The sequence below is a fragment of the Lactuca serriola genome, chromosome 4 (genome assembly GCF_051521515.1).
Source record: "Lactuca serriola cultivar US96UC23 chromosome 4, Lser_US96UC23_V15, whole genome shotgun sequence".
In the NCBI taxonomy this organism is placed as follows: Eukaryota; Viridiplantae; Streptophyta; class Magnoliopsida; order Asterales; family Asteraceae; genus Lactuca; species Lactuca serriola.
This window is the reverse complement of record NC_136411.1, coordinates 36,382,108-36,397,637: the sequence shown is the minus strand read 5'-3', so window position 1 is coordinate 36,397,637 and position 15,530 is coordinate 36,382,108.

The following is a 15,530-nucleotide window of genomic DNA, read 5'->3' as shown; positions in this document are numbered from 1 at the left end:
CAGAGCCTAGGCTTATTTGTTTGTTATTTGTGCTAAATAGTTGAAAAAGTCGATTTTGTGCAATCTGCCTGATGAACTCGCCGAGTCCATAGGGGGACTCGCCGAGTTCATGTGTATCTTCATCCTACTCGCCGAGTAGGTTCGTCCACTCGGCGAGTAAGAGCCTCAGAATGCATATTTTCGACTTTAGTTGCTGGAAATGGACTAGAAACATTACCCTAAATTGTTTTGGTACTTGAAAACTTGTTTTAGATGGTGTAATGTCTTTGCTAATCCATTTACAACAACAAGTTATCAAAATTACAAAGTTTTAAGTGTAATTCTGATTCATGAAAGTGTTCATGTTCATGTTCTTGATCTTATGATGTTTAGATGATAATAGGAATTGTTTGTAACCTATGTGATAGATTAATTCTTGATCATTATGTGTTTTAATGGAGTCCATAACTTGTCCTCAAGTTATGGAAAACCAAAAGTCACTTTGCTTTAAAACCATTAAAAGAACACATGGGTTATAAAAATGAAGAGTCTTCATTTTTTAATACCCTAATAAACTCATAAGTTACAAGAAATGAAAAGTTTTGAAAGTTTACAAAACTTGCCCTCAAGTTTTGGAACAAGTAAAGTCATGTTAAAACTTTAGTTCCAACCCTTAGAATTTTAAAAGTTAAAATTCTACCCTTATACTTATAATTTTATAAGTTAATATATATATATATATATATATATATATATATATATATATATGTGTGTGTGTGTGTGTATGTATATATATATATATATATATATATATATGTATGTATGTATGTATAAGATCAAAGTCATCTTACCGCTAGTACGCCTCATTCACGAAGCCGGTCTATAAGGTGGGTATAAGGTTGTTGCCTATAAAATGGCAACTTAATGGGTGTCCACTTTCACCCACCGCTTGCTTGACTGGTGGAGGGTTGTTAGCCGAACGGGTAGGACAAGGACTTATAAATTCTCATTAAAAGTATGATGAATATTATAAAGTAACTAATTTTTTTATTAAATTCCCAATCTTAGTTAACTTAGGAAAAATGTGAATAAGGTGCTAATCCATGAAATTACACTTTACACTTTGTTTAAGTCGTTGGTGGAGCGTGTGTGGTTAACCGACACACTAACTTGGACTTAACAAGGTAGGTAAAGGGTGACTTAAGGTTTATCAAAGTATCGGTGGAGCGTGTGTGGTTTACCGGCACATCAATTGAGTGATAAGCTTTAAGGGTACCAAGTGATTTGCATGGTTACTTCACACCTCGTTTTGTGATCCTCAGTATCCCAGTCACAAAACTTAGAGGGAACACTCGAGATTGAAACATGCCTTTGAAAAGTTCATTGAATCTCAAAAGAATCTAGGAATTTCTAAGAACCAATCAAAAACCTAATATTTAATATTTCGGTTTTCGTGGTGGAAATTGGTGAATTGTCATTCACCTACCTTTCAAATATGTTATAGCTTGGATAACGGCATACCTCTTCTAAGTTATAATATATTGTGATTGGATACTAGCCTTAATATTACATTTGGGTGTTTTATTAAGGACTCTCTTAATATCTAAACTAATCTTGTCCTCTTGCTTTAGATGTCTTCAAACAATGCTGCTTCTGGCTCTAATCCTAATGGCTCCTTTACCCTTATGAACTTGTGTGGGAAAGTCACTTTTGATGGATCCAACTTCAATGAATGGATCAGAAACATCAGGATGATTACCTGCTACGAGGACAAAGAATATGTCCTCGACAAGGAACTTAAGGAGATTGATGAGACCACTGCAACTCCTCAGGAGATCGCTGACTTCCAGGCACATGAAAGGGATGCTACCAAAGTGGCATGCATCATGATGGCCACGATGACAGTGGAACTCCAAAAGTCCTATGAGGACTTCTACCCTTTTGAAATGCACCAAGATCAGATGGAAAGATACCATCAAAGTGCACGACAAGAGAGGTATGAAATCATCTGCTCCATGATAACAACCATGATGAAGGACGGAGAATCCGTCACGAGCCACATGCAGAAAATGCAAAGGTATGTGGATCGGTTGCTGAAGCTTAATGTGAACTTCCCTGAGGAGCTTGCAATAGATATCATTTTGCACTCCTTGCCATCGTGCTATGATCAATTCCGCATGGCATATCACATGAATAAGGAAGAGGTCACACTCAACAAACTTCAGGGTCTTCTCAAGACCGCAGAAACATGTCTTAAGGGGAAGTCGGTTGTTAACACTCCTACTCCAAACTCCGCTCCGGTTTTGGCAATCGGGAAAAGTCGAGGGAAGAAGAGAAAGAGCTCTTCGAAGGGTACCAAGGATAGGACCCTAAATGGTTCTCCTTCAGGTGGAACCAAGAAAGGTTTCGTCACTCCTTCTTCTGACCCAAAAGAGGTGGAATGCTTCTATTGCCATGAAAAATCACATTGGAAGCGAAACTGCCCAAAATACCAGCAAGATGTGAAGGATGGGAAAGTTAAACCCAACCATGCAGGTATTTACACTATCTTATCTAATAAATCACCCCATTCTAACTCTTGGGTCCTTGATACCGGTTGTGGTATTCATATCTGTTCTGATTTGCAGGGACTAAGAAGAAGTGAGAATGTGGAGCAAGGAAGAATAAACTTAATCATGGGGAATAGGAAAGCTTTACCTGTCACCAAGATTGGAGTTTATACTTTATCGCTAAGTAGTGGGTTTAGTTTAGATTTGAATAAGTGTTGTTATTCGCCAGACATGGCAAGAAATATTATTTCCTTTCATGCATTGTATAAACAAGGTTTCACCTTTTCATTTGATATTGAAGTTGGTTCGATTAATGCTTTCTTTAATAATGCTCTTTATTTTAAAGCATTACCTTGTGATGGCGTGTATGAAACAGTATCTGTGGTTGATAACCTAGGAAATAATGTATTGTGTATTGATTCTGTTAATAATAACTTGGATAAAGCATCATTATGGCATTGTCGTCTTGGACATATAAGCAAGAAACGCATAGGCCAACTCCAAAAGGATGGAGTCTTGGAGTCATTTGACCTAAAGTCAGATGATAGTTGTGAATCATGCTTACTTGGAAAAATGACAAAGTCACCCTTCACAGGTTCTTGTGAGAGGGGTGAAAGTTTGTTGGATCTTGTTCACACGGATGTGTGTGGACCATTCAAACATGCCACAAGGGATGCTAATCGTTATTATTTGACTTTTACTGATGATTATAGTAGATATGGATATGTCTACTTAATCAAGCATAAGTCAGAGACTTTCGAAAAGTTTAAGGAATTTAAACAGGAATTCGAGAATCAATTGGGCAGGAACATTAAGATGCTTCGATCCGATCAAGGTGGTGAGTATCTTAGTTCAAAGTTCCTCGACTATCTTAGGGAATGTGGGATTGTCTCACAATTGACACCTCCCAGGATACCATAGTTGAATGGTGTAGCTGAGAGGCGTAATCGAACCTTGTTGGATATGGTTCGTTACATGATGAGTCGAGCTTCGCTACCAATCTCATTCTGGGGGTATGCCTTAGAGACTGCCGCACATATCCTTAATTTAGTCCCTACAAAGAAAGTTGCCAAAACTCCTCATGAGATGTGGACTGGTAAAGTACCCAAACTAGACCACATCAAGATTTGGGGTTGCGAGGCTTTCGTGAGACGCGAGACTCATGATAAGCTCGAACCTCGAAGCGAGAGGTGTATTTTCATCGGCTACTCACAGCAATCCTTTGGTTACCTCTTCTACAGACCTAGTGAAAATGTGGTCTTTGTAGCTAGGAGGGCTTTCTTTAGACAGAGAGAGAGAGAGAGAGAGAGAGAGAGAGAGAGAGTTCATAAGCCAAGGAAACAGTGGGAGGCAAGTTGATCTTGAAGAAATTCAAGAGTCAAGCGGTGAAGGAACTTCAAACCCTAGCACTCAACTTGAGGAGGAAACTCCTGTTGAGCCAATTGACAAGTCTGTACCTCTGAGGCGTTCCACAAGGGTTAGGAATGCACCTGAGCATTACTATGGATTCCATATTACTACAGAAGGTGATACACTTATCAGTGATGAGACACTGATAGGTCTGGATGAACCTAACAGTTACGCGGAAGCCATGGCAGGCCCTGAGTCAGCCAAGTGGAAAGAGGCAATGGACAGCGAGATACAGTCCATGTATGACAATCAAGTTTGGAACTTGGTTGAGAATGTACCAGGTTGTAAGACAGTAGGGTGCAAATGGATCTTCAAGAAGAAGACCGACATGGATGGTAAAGTACACACTTATAAGGCACGAATGGTTGCAAAGGGTTTCTCACAAACTCCGGGAGTTGATTATGATGAGACCTTTTCTCCAGTGGCTAAGATTAAGTCTATCAGGGTTTTGTTAGCCATAGTTGCATTTCATGACTATGACATATGGCAAATGGATGTCAAAACCGCTTTTCCTTAATGGAAAGTTGGCTGAAGATGTCTACATGAGTCAGCTAGAAGGTTTTGTCAGTAACGAGTACCCTAATAGAGTGTGTAAGCTTGAGAAATCCATTTATGGATTAAAGCAAGCACCTCGCAGATGGAATCTTTGCTTTGATGAGAAATTCAAGGAATTTGGCTTTTCTAGGAGTGAAGATGAATCTTGTGTATATGTCAAGGCTAGTGGGAGTATAGTTAGCTTTTTGGTATTGTATGTGGATGACATACTACTCATAGGAAATGACATCCCAACTCTGCAGGAAGTTAAGTCTTGGCTTGGGAAGTGTTTCTCTATGAAGGACCTAGGAGAAGCTGCCTATATTCTAGGGATAAGGATCTTAAGATATCGGAGTAAAAGACTAATTGGACTTAGTCAGAGTACCTACTTGGATAAGGTACTGAAGAGATTCAGCATGCAGGACTCCAAGAAAGGAGAGTTACCCATCCAGAGTAACGCCAGATTGAGTAAGACACAAAGCCCTAGCACTGAGGCTGAAATAGCAGAAATGAGTCGAATACCTTATGCTTCGGCTGTAGGATCGATCATGTATGCTATGATGTGTACTCGACCTGATGTAGCCTTTGCCCTGAGCATGGTTAGCAGGTATCAGGGGAACCCTGGCTAGGCACACTGGACTACGGTAAAGAATATCCTCAAGTACCTACGGAGGACTAAGGACTGGGTCCTTACCCTTGGTGGGAGTGATGACTTGAGGGTTGTACGGTATAGTGATGCTAGCTTTCAGACTGATAGGGATAATTTCCGCTCTTAGTCAGGCTGGGTCTTTACCCTAAACGGAGGAGCAATTTCTTGGAAGAGTTCCAAGCAAGAGACAGTGGCTGATTCAACTTGTGAATCAGAGTATATTGCAGCTAGCAAGGCAGCAAAGGAGGCAATATGGCTGAAGAACTTCATTGGAGACCTTGGAGTTGTACCAACTATTAAAGAGCCAATGGAAATTTTCTGTGATAGTGAAAGCGTTGTTTCCTTAGCCAAGGAACCAAGGGATCACGGGAGATCCAGACACATCGATAGAAAATACCATTTTATCAGACATCGAATAGAAGAAGGACTCCTCGTGGAAAAGAGGGTATCATCGGATGAGAATCCATCAGATCCCCTCACGAAGGGACTGACTCGGGTTAAGCATCTCCAGCATGCTTGGAGCATAGGGCTGAAGGATGATATTAGATTTAGTAGTTAGATAACCTCGAAATATGTAAAGTGTAATTGACATTAGATGATGAATAAAAGGTGTTTTATTTATGAGTAAAGTGTTGCTATCTCTTGTCGATCGTTTGCTATATTTCTTTTGCATGTTTTGACTTCCAGAATAATTATGTTTGGTATATCATATTATTCAAACCTCTACAATCGGTCATATGTCGGAAGTAGGTATGAATCAAGACTATCATGATTGGTTGCAGAGGTCTAAGGTGTTGGACATGGCTACAACAATCATGAGTGCTCATAAGTTCTGAGCATTGGACTCAACCCACGCTCACTGGAATCACTTCATGGAATTTATCTCGAGTGATCGTGAGACCGTAATATCATATAAGTATTCAAACCTAGAGATATGATTTGTTACTTACAAGTTGGTTATGCATTGATTCTACGAAAACGTATTGGTAACTCGATGTTATAAAACGTGCTTTTATGTGTAATTCAATGAGTGGTAGAACAAACATATGAGTCGAAGTTTATCTGTTCCTTCTTGAATTAGAAGCTGATATCTGGGCCCCTCGATGATTTTGTTTTGACCTATGTACCGGGCCCGGTCAGAACTAAGTTGATGTGTTCAATTAAGTTCTTTGTTAAAAAAATCGGAAATCGGGAAACAAACTGCTGGACAATAAGTAAGACATTGTTCCATGTATTTGTCCGGCTGATATCTAGAACATAGGTTTATATGATCACTTATCTTAAATGGCGTATCATCATCTTCTCAGTTCTGAGAGACCTTGAAAGAGCTACGATTGCCGGTCGGTTCCTGAAGTACTAGAGTTATAGTTATTAGACTTATCCAAGTGGGAGACTGTTGGATAAGGTGTCTAACTCCATAACTATTTATGGTAAGTACTTGACCCGACTCGGCATGGTCCATTTGGGTTGCATGGCACCATGCAATTGGATAGACTAAATGAGAGAAATAACACTTGGAGATTATTAATATATTATAAGTTCTAATATATTAATAATATTATTTTATTAGTTTGATCAAGAATTAATTTAGAATTAATTAAGTGATCAAAAGATAACTAATTAAATATATAGGTTGATTATGTAAATCATACATATCTTGTATAGTGGGCTAAGAGGCTCCATGGATTATCAAGTTGGGTTCCACCCATAGGATGCTCCATGGATGCTCCATGGGAGTTACAAACCCATGGGTCATGGCAATGAAGAGTCATGACACATTAGGGTTTACATGGTGTAACCCTAGATGTGTCAACACTATATAAGAGTCTCATACTCCACCAAAATCGGCAATACACATATATGAAACAAGAGGGCTAGGCCGATTTTAAGAAGTGTGTGTTCTCTCAAAAGTCTTTCCAAGAGCATTTGGTGTTGTGTGAAGCATTTGAGGCATCACACTTGGGGTGCTAGGCTCACCAGGTTTCAAGGAACATAAGCAACAACAAGGTAAGTTATTCTATCTTTCATTTAAGTTAAAAATTGTTCCCCATGTATGCTAGATAGGAATATAACCTTGGAATTCAACTTTGCATGATAAGTAGACAAACATAGATCCAAGGTTATTAGGGTTGCATGTACACTTAGGAAGTGTTAGAATGCTCAAAACCCATCAGACTGACCATTGACTCTTGAATGTTGACTTTTTGACCAGGTTGACTTGTGCTCAAACTGATAGTTGAGATGTTAGATTGAGATTCTGTTAGGATCAGTATAGTGTTGCGTCTATTGGGCTCATTAGCTAGTCCAATGTTTATCTCCGATATGGGCCTGTCCATCCGTGAGTTTTGTAGGGTTTAGTATAAATAGATGCTTGCATGCATCCTAGAAGATAATGATTAGAGAGGATTAGAAACGATTAGAGAAGTATTGTTCAGCATATTCATCGTTCTTATTTTGTAACCCTAGAATCCTCTACAGTGGAAGTTCTTAGTCGAGCTCTGCTGAGGATCGAGTAATCTAATCATTAGACACATTCTAAATCATACTTGTGTTTTGTTTTTACTATCTTTACGTTCATCACTTACCTGTTACTAAGATCTAATTGATCAAAGAGTTATTTTATAACTCATCAATTGGTATCAAAGCGGGAGGCTGTGTAATTCATACACATCTTTTCTGTGAAAGAGTTTGCGATTAGGGTTATTCCGCATTAACTAATATTTATTGAGCCGTCATTCCATAATTGACGTAACTCAGCATTTATTTGTTTTGCCCTAATATTACATATTACAAGTCTGATCTTTCAAACAGGTTAAACGATCAAGCATGGACGAGTCACAATCTAATCCCATCAACATCTCAAACAACATTGGATCAACGACGAAGATACCTATTCTTTACACCCAGGATTACGAAGTCTGGGCGCATCATTTTGAAGATTATGTCATCGGATCTGAAGACAATGGATACCTTATTTGGGAAGCAATCGTATCTGGACCATTTGCTCACTCAGGAACATCAAAAATCATTAAAACTCAGAAAGAGTATAATGATCTGTTAAAGGACGTAAAGGATGTTGCTCAAGACGAAAAGGAAAAGTTTCAGTGCAACATTAAAGCATTGAGACTGATTTGATTCGCTCTTCAATCAGATACATTCAGTTTGGTGAGTTCATGCAGCACCGCTAAAGAAATCTGGGATAGGCTGCGAGAGCTTTATTCCACAGATGAAGATCTGGAGCATTCCATTCAGACGTTGCTGTTGTCTGAGTTTGGTGAATTTAAGCAGAATTCTGATGAAATTGTTACTCATACATTCGATCGCTTCAATCATCTTCTTAGCAAGATGATCAAACACGATATAGAAAGGAAGTTGATTGAACAGAAGGTCACCTTTTTGAATAGCCTAAGACCCGAGTGGAGAGCGGTTGTGTCCACTGTTAAAGCTCATGAGCAATTTAAATCTTATTCATTGGCAAAGCTGGTGGGGATTCTGAAATCCCAAGAAAGGATTGTCTTGCAAGAGAAAAATGTGGCCTCAAGTTTGGGGTCCTTGGCACTCCTGTCTAAAAGCAAAAGTGTGGTAGAAGATGAAGATCTCAACTTAGAAGACTATGATCTTACTTATGAAGACGATGCAATGATGGTGTCGAATCCAAAGAGGTTCATTAAGAAAAGGTTCCCTACCAATAAGAACCGAAATAGGCAGGGAAGCTACATTTCTGAAAAGGTTAAGGAGGAACCGAAGACAGAAGAACCAAAGAAAGAGGTGAAAGTTGAGGGAGATTCTGGTGTGAACTGCTATTACTGTGGAGGAAAGAACCATTATGCCAAAGACTGTGTCCTGAAGAAAATGGAAGAGAAGGATGAGGAGAAAGATGAAGAAGCTGTGTTGATGAAAAAGCTGGAAGAGATCAAGAGAAAGAAAGCTGCTACTAACCCTTCGATGAATGCTTTAATTGTGCAGGGTTCGGCAGCGGATGATGAGTTCGGTGGCGTGCAGGTCTGGTCAACCGAATCAGAGGACGATGAAGTCAGGAAGCCATCTCATGGAAAGGCATATGTTGCAAGAGGTGATGAAAGCAATGGAAAGTGTTTGATGGTGACATATGTATCTCAAATGAGGGGATACAATACAGACGGTGGGAAAGAGGACACCAAGGAGCGAGAGGACTTATGCTTCACAGCAAAACCTCTCAGTGTGCAGATCAATGAGCTTGATGAATTGATCAAGAAGGTACAATCCGTTTTTGTTTCATTCAAAGTCCCACAAAATTCATATGAAAAAGAATTAAAAAGCTTAAATTCAAGAATCTCAAATCTAGATAGCAGTTTAACTCAAACACGGGTCACCAATTCTAACCTAACTGACCAAATAAGCAGGGTGTCATCCAAGAGTGAGGAACGGAGGATGTGGATAGAGCTGAAGGAGTCAGAGCTGATTAAATCCAAGGACGAAAACATTTATTTACAAAGAGACAATTTAAAACTTCTAAAACAGAGAAATGTTTTTTGTTTAATTGCTAAACGTCTTTATGCTAACATCACTCAACTTCATCTGAACTGTGAAATAGGGCAGAAAATTCATCGCATGATTTTGCCCTTCCTTGAGTTTAAGGAGGATGAAATCGATGCTGAAGCATATAACTACGAAAGTGTAGTTTCGTCTGATGATGTGAATCTGACTTATATATATGGTCTGGACAAAATCGAATCTTTTATAAAGTCCAAAGACCATAAGTACATGCTGAAAAACCTTTTGGATGAAAACAATAAACTGAAACTAAGGACCAAAACCATACAAAAATTTGACTCATTGAATGCCAACTTGAGCTTAGAAAATAAAATTGATGTTGAAAACACGTCTGAGCTTAATGAGGATGATGATATGAGCGTAATTTCTGTAGAGGATGAAGTTGACTGTTCTGAGTTTGTCAAGAGCGAAACCGAAAACCACAAAAACCTTATTTCTGAAAATTCTGTGGAGTTTGCTCGTTTGTCCCAAAATAAGTCCCCGATTCTTGAAGAAAAGGTCGTTGTGTACCAAAAGGTGAGAACAACACCAAATCAGGTGTATAAGGTCACAAGAGTAACCGAACATTAGACAGCCGAACTCACCGCCATAGTAAACGAAGATAATGCAGATGGCTGTGATGAGTTTTTCTGGACTGCTCCTATAGATAATGCTGACGAAACCGTTGGTCTGTCAAAGCGAACATCCTGGAAAACCAAAGGCAGATATGTGCCAGAGCCACTAAACAAGCCTGCCAACTTCGATCTGCCAAGCACTAGTGGTACAAAAGAAGTTCCTGTAGAAGAAGTCACTCCTACAAGAGAAACATCATCTGTTAAAAGTGAACCGGCTGACAAGAAGCAAAAGCAAAAAGCCAACATCCACCGACATCCAAAGCAAGTGAAGGATCAAAAACAACAAAGGAATCTAAGATACAAAAAGAATCTCTCAGAGCGAAAATAGTTTTGGCGATCTCAAAACGCCCATTTCTCTTTTCATGACAAAAATTCAAAGTCAGAGAAAAGTACTTTCAGGCCGCAAGAAAGGAATAACAACCGAAGGGAAAGGTTCGGTTCAGAGAACACCAATTACCGAAAGCATAGGTTTGGTTCCGAGAGCAAAAGCTACCAAAGTTCAAGGTTCGGTCCCACTAATTACCAAAACCTAAAGGGTCACTTAGAACCTCAAGTCAAGAAAACATCTCAGTCTAAATTCTCTCATTCTAATTCTTCTCAACCTCATTCTAAATCCAATTTTGTTCAAACTCAAAATCCAAAATCTTCAACAGATTTGAAAGGAAAATAGAAGGTTTCCTCAGTCAAGAATGATCAAAAGCATTCCAAGGCCCAAACGCCTGAACCTGAATCCAAACCGACTGTAACAAATCCTAACAAAATTAAAGTTTTCACTATTAAGAAGAAAGATGAAACAACTTTAATAAAAAGAACATATCTTGTTGACATTTCTCTTACTATTCATGTTCCTGTGAAAGGCTCACGTGGACCCAAGAAACTTTGGGTTCCTAAATTTGCTTGATTTTTGCAGGTTATCAGTGACGAGCAGTTCGACGAAGAATGGTATATTGACAGTGGCTGCTCACGTCACATGACAGGAAGGAAGGAAGAGCTGAGGGAATATCGATCTCTTCCAAACGGCGGGAATGTCAAATTCGGGAACAACTCATATGGCACGATAAAAGGTTATGAGATGATAACAAATGGAGACTTCACGATTAGAAAGGTTGCATACGTTGAAGGGCTACAGCATAACCTCACCAGTGTATCTCAGCTTGTTGGAGGTACTGGTCTTAAAGTTTCATTTGATGATGAGGGTTCGGAAATAATTGAGAAGAAAACAAAAAGAGTGATTCTCAAATCAGAGCGCAAAGGCGAAATGTTTCCTCTCAATCTCAAACCTATCAAAGGAAATCCAGCTATCTGTCTGTTATCCAAAGCACATTCTGACGAAAGCTGGTTGTGGCACCGAAGGCTCTCCCATCTCAATTTCAAGGATATCAACAAACTTGTCACAGGAGGTCATGTTCGGGGTCTTCCATTGCTCAAGTTTGATCGAGAACATTTGTGTGTTGCGTGTGAAATGGGGAAGAAGAGTCGTCAAAGTCACCCATCCATTATAAACACTAAAGTCGTTGAACCACTTGAGTTAATTCACATTGACTTGTGTGGTCCATCATCTATCGAAAGCATTGGCGGTAGCAAGTATATTCTTGTTATTGTCGATGACTTTTCACGTTTTACATGGGTGTTCTTTCTGAAGCACAAATCTGAGGCAACTCTCAAGCTAAAGATGTTTATTAAGCAGGTTGAAGTGCAACTGAGGAAAGTCGTTCGTAACATCAGAAGCGACAATGGACTGGAGTTCAAAAATAAAGAATTTGAAGACTTTTTGGCAGAAAAAGGAACCAGTCACAACTTCTCAGCCCCCTACACCCCTCAACAAAACGGAATTGTCGAAAGACGAAACCGATCTTTGTGTGAGGCGGCTCGAACAGGTCCTATCTCAATAAGCGTTTCACTCTTACTCCTTATGAGATCATCAACAACAGGAAGCCAAACGTTAAATTCTTTCATGTATTCGGCTCACGATGCTTTATCTTCAACTCTAAAGAACATCGTAAGAAGTTCGACGTTAAAGCCGATGAAGGGATTTTTCTGGGATACTCTCTTCCTTTAAAAGCATACAGGGTTTTAAAAAAGCGTTCGAGGAAGATTGAAGAAACGTATTATGCGACTTTTGATGACAGCTACGTCAAGAAGCTGAAGGCCACTGAAGAAACAGTTGGATAAATTTTCTCTCAAACAGGCCAAGTCACGGCCTCGATTGCAAATTTATTTGAGTAGTTTGTGGAGTTATTCGATGAACCGGAGAAGGCTACCCTCTCAGAAGCCAATGTAGCAGACAACAAAGTTGACCATCTGAAGCAAATCATCGAAGACGCTGCCAAACGAATGGATGAAGGAGTATCAGTTCCAAATGAACCTCCTCGGCACGGTGCTTCAGTTGAGGGGGAGAATCCATCTTCTTCAAAACCGCCGAGTTCGCAAGTTGAGGGGGAGAACTCTTCTCCAGCTGCACCCGAAAGCTCTACTGCACCCGAAAGTCCTGTAGCACTAGAAAGTCAAGATACACATGAAAGCTCATCAGTCGAGGGGGAGAATGCCGATATGTTTTATGACGATGATAGTCAATCTGAATTAGAAGAAATGGTGAATGCTGAATTGGATCCATCCTATGATCCTAATTACCCTCCTCTTGTTAAGTGGACCAGAGATCATCTCGTTTCACAGGTAGTGGGTAATGTCTCCGAAAAGGTCCTGAACCGATCTCAACTGAAGGCAAAGCAAGCATCTCTGTTCTCAAAAGTAGAGTTCTGCATGTTTAACTCTTTCGTCTCAAAATTTGAACCGAAGACAGTAAATACTGCTCTTGATCACTCTGATTGGGTTCAAGCTATGCAAGACGAACTTAATGAGTTCGAAAGAAATAAGGTTTGGCGCCTCATTCCAACTCCTAAAGATGCCTCGGTTGTTGGTCTCAAATGGGTCTTCAGAAATAAAATGGACAAGGAAGGCAATGTGATAAGAAACAAAGCTCGTCTAGTGGTGAAAGGATACTGCCAGGAGGAAGGAATCGATTATGAGGAAACTTTTGCTCCTGTAGCTAGGCTGGAATCTGTTCGAATATTCCTTGCCTATGCTGCACACAAGAACTTTGAGGTCTACCAAATGGACGTAAAGTGCGCATTTCTAAATGGAGAACTTGAAGAAACGGTGTACGTGGAACAACCTCCGGGATTCGTCAATGAAAAGTACCCTAATCACTGCTATATTCTGGACAAAGCAGTTTATGGGCTGAAACAAGCACCTAGGGCCTGGTATGAAACGCTAACCAAGTTTTTAAAGATGTCCAAATTCAAACAAGGTTCGGTTGACCCAACCTTCTTTCGTAAGAAGGAAGGTAACCACCTTATGATTGTTCAAATCTATTTCGATGATATCATCTTTGGCTCAACGAATCCTAGCTTAACAGTTGAATTCAGAAAGCTGATGGAGACTAAATTTGAAATGAGCTCAATGGGTCCGATTAATTTTTTCCTTGGTTTAAATATTAGACAGGGACCCGAAGGAATCTTTATTAACCAGGAAGCATATACCAAAAATCTCCTTGCTAAATTCGGAATGATGGGAGACTCAAAGGTTAAACTTCCAATGGCGTTCAACACCTAGCTCACTCCATCCTTGGATAAGCCAGCAGTCGATATTACGCTATATCACCAGATGATCGGTTCTTTAATGTACCTTACTGCTAGCAGGCCTGATATAATGTTTTCTGTTTGTTACTGTGCTAGATTTCAGGCGAATCCTCGTGAACCTCATATGCTTGCAGTGAAGAACATACTCCGGTATCTAAAACGAACTACCTCTCTCGACCTATGGTATCCATCAAACTCAGGTTTCTTCGTTCAAGCCTACTCAGATGCAGACCTTGGAGGTTGTGGACTAGACAGGAAAAGCACCACTGGAGGCTGCCAATTCCTTGACGGGAAGTTGGTTAGCTGGCAATCAAAAAAACAGACTTGTGTATCTCTGTCTACAGCTGAAGCAGAATACATCGCAGCTGCCTCCTGTACATCTCAAGTGATTTGGATCCAAAGCCAGCTCCGGGACTATGGAGTCAATATGAAAAAGATCCCACTATATTGCAACTCCGAGAGTGCAATTAGGATCTGTCATAACTCAGTGTAACACTCCAAGACTAAGCACATAGCACTAAGGTATCACTTTATTAAGGATCATGTGGAAGATGGGAACGTCGAAATTCATTTTGTTCGAACCACTAATCAACTGGCTGACATCTTCACCAAAGCTCTTCCTGAAGCTTCTTTCAACAAAATTCTACAAGGGCTAGGAATGATGGAATCGGAGTCAGTACCAAAAATTACCTCTCAAGATTCAAAGTAAGAAGCGAAATAGACCGAACGTTTGGGTTCGGGTCTCATGTATGCCGAAATGAACCGAACGCTCGGGTTCGGGTCTTGTTCTGATGTACCGAAATGAACCGAACGCTCGGGTTCGGTTGTATCATCTGATCTTCGCTTATCACTCAAAGGTAGTTTCTTTGGTTGTAAATCTTTTGTATTATTTTTCCAAATTCATTTATCTTATTGTCAAAGTTCTTTTCTTTTTCAAACTTATTTTTTGTGGCAACCGAAATAGACCGAACGTTCGGGTTCGATTCCAAAAAATTTTCTCACCCGAAATAGACCGAACGCTCGAGTTCGGTTCCAAAATTTTCTCAACCGAAATAAACCGAACGCTCGGGTTCGGTTCCAACATTTTTTTGTATTCATTTTTTATGTCTTATTTTCCTTTTTATCAAAAGTTCCAAATTTTTTTTTATTTTTAAATTCAAAAACTCCAAAAATAATTTTTTTTATTTATTTTTCTCTTTTTTTTATTTATTTTATTTTAATTTTGACTCTTATCTTTTTGTATATCTCTCTGTGGGTAAATCATTTCACTAGCTAAGTGTCCCTAGAAGCATGCTGCTGTATGTGTCCAAAGCCTCACCTGATTCTGAATAAAAGCCTTACTGACTTGGTACAAACAAACCTTGTCTTCCCAATTAGGCTCTCATATTTATTCTAATCATGAGCTACCTAACTCTCTTCTCACATGAGATAAGAGTTTTCTGCTTAGTCCTTATTTTTCACAGCAGAGGTACTTTGGTCTCTTTACACCATCTACATTACTTTTTCTCCATCTCATTTGTTTCACAAACGTAACCCTTGAGACTCTCAGACATTACCACTGACGTTTATGGTTGCACAATTTCTGTGTTCATGATCTTAGCTTCGTGTCATTACGTGCTAAGTG